Genomic DNA, 2500 nt, shown 5'->3' with positions numbered 1-2500 from the left:
GAGGGCCACATTACTTGATACTCGCTTATACAATGAATTTATTCCAAGTCTGAGTTAAGGTGAAAAAGACCACAAGGACTTTTCACAACACAGATGCTTACCCATGATAGCTGCAAATGTTTAGCTATTAATTAGTGGAAATTTGCTGAGAGAATGTGCAAGATGTAAACACTGTAAGCATGTATGTGGCTGTTCTTAAAAAACTCACTTTAAGATATTTTGAATAGACATCTTTGGATAACATTAAAAATCACTTTTTCCCCTGTTAGTGTTTCACAAAATACAGTTGTTCTCTTTAAATCTAGAAAAGGAAACAGCTGCTCAATAAAGATATATCGTCAAGTAACCCATTATTCTTTTTACAAAACAGATTCATTTTTCCCTATTTTGTTTGTCAATGAAATATTATTTTTAACAAAAGAATAGCCATTCCATTCTCCACTGATTCAACTCCTTGGAAACAGTGAGAGAGAACAGAAAGCTTCCTAAGCATGTACTTACATTAGGCCAGAGTGAGGATACCTGTTTGAAAAAAAGATTTTAGTTGTTTTAAAAATAAAGGTTATTTCTTTAACTCTCTGCATTGCATTCAGACTAAATGTGAGAAAACATTAAAATGAAAATATAATGAATTGTTATTTAAATATGTTTCATCTTTCAGTTAGTATTTAACGAGAAAGAATACATTTCAAAAAATAAAGCAAATGTCCACACCAGAGTAAAATTTAATAGAATCATTAATGTTTTTTAAGTTATCTTAGAATATATGTACTGAATAATGTCTTAACGTTTTGGTATTGTTTTCAAGAATAATCCTCTTAAAGAGCTAGACATAATGCTTTAAATAGGTCCCCTATTATTTCGGGAGTTATTTCTCTTTTCATGGACAGTAATTATTAGAAAGATCATATTTTAAAAATATTCTGTTTTAACCATTACAGGAATTAAATGCCTGCCAAAGTCCCAGAATTACCCTATTTTTACAGGTTTCTTTACATAAATGCAGGTTTTTTTTACGATAGCTCTTTTCTTCCTTTAATGCATTTACAGGAAATGTACCATTGGAGTGTTATAGTAGTCCCACCGACTCCCTGAAGTCAGAGTCCTAGGAATTTATAGCCAAATTCTATTTAGTTTGGGAATAGACTGCATTTACAAAGGCAAGTGAAAGGAATAACGGAAAATAAACATATTAGTTTAGTACTGAGAAGACAACAGGTTCTGAAGGGAAATGCAAAGAAGTAAGTTTTTTTTTTTTCTTTCAAAGTTTTGATTACTTACTTAATAATAATAATAATAAAAAAAACAGGGTAAAATCCTGGCTATAATTTATAGTACTCTGGAGGCATTTTATGGTAAGGTGTGTTTATAACCTGGATTTGAAGTTCACTTTGTTGTACACAGTTTATGTAAACTGTAAAGAAGTAAATACAAAAACTTATGTTCTTTATACAACTTAGCAACTGCACGTATTGCCTGTTTGTGGAGTGCCCTCTAGAACTGGTCTAACACAATGGTGGGCACTTACAAAGGACACTTCCGGATGTGTCTGCAGGAAGATATGCAATAATTTAATAAATAAACATGGAAAACCTTTGTAAATGTCTCTTCCCTTGGTTGTGTTTTAACTACATTAATATAGTTAGAGACATAATGTTATGGCATCTTTGTCCTTCCATGTGTGTATTTTAGAAGGAATTAAAACCATGCAAAAATATGCAAGCAAATTCACAAAAAGTGAAATGATTTTACAAATTTATTTTTACCCGGTGTTATTTTAAATGTACAATTTTGAACAGAATTAAATTACGTCTAGTAAGTATAATGATCTAAATATTGTTGCCTGAGGTGTCTTATTTAGAAATATAATTTATGAGGCAGTGAGTGATGAAAACAGAGTAAAATTTTGGTTTGCCATATGAACTTCTGGCAGAATATGGTCTGCCTTTAAAACCAGAATATTTGCCTTGCTTTTTTATGGCTTTTTTATATTTATAGAGTTGAGAAGTTTGACTTAAAGCATGAATTTAAGAGGAAAGGTTTGTGTTTGGAATAGATTGTAATAGATAGTTCATGATAAATAGATTGGTAAAGTAAAAGAGATTGATAAATTATAGTTGGAGTTTTTACCTAGAATTTAGTTTTTTAATATTGAAAAAATTATAAAACCTGGAATATCTTTATTTTTTTTATTTAGAAAGAAAAATGCAACTTAATGAAAGGATTGTGTTAGAACAAAAGTCTTATAGTGTAAAAACCATTTATTTGAATTGGTTTAATTTTCTTATCAGAACTGTGTTACAGAACTATTTGCCATTCTTATTTTCACCATCCCACAAGTTTAAGAGTAAAATGACCACTTCATTACCTTAGATATAATTTTACCTGTCGTATAGTATTATTTATTGTGAATGGCTTTATTCCTTTCAAGAAATTTTACCATACATTTCTGATCGGTTAATATAGATGAAAGTGGAATATTTTTAATAGTATAATGGAC

The 2500-nt window shown here is 29.8% G+C and overlaps 1 protein-coding gene across 2 annotated transcripts in view; it reads left to right on the top strand.

The window, feature by feature from the left end:
- The window catches only part of FOXP2 (forkhead box P2), a 709145-nt gene that overhangs the window by 428237 nt on the left and 278408 nt on the right, over positions 1-2500 (top strand). The gene's annotated exons all lie outside the window — the stretch shown is intronic.

This window comes from Cnephaeus nilssonii (genome assembly GCF_951640355.1).
Source record: "Cnephaeus nilssonii genome assembly, chromosome: 12".
Taxonomy (NCBI): domain Eukaryota; kingdom Metazoa; phylum Chordata; class Mammalia; order Chiroptera; family Vespertilionidae; genus Cnephaeus; species Cnephaeus nilssonii.
This window is presented reverse-complemented; position numbering and strand designations above follow the sequence as displayed.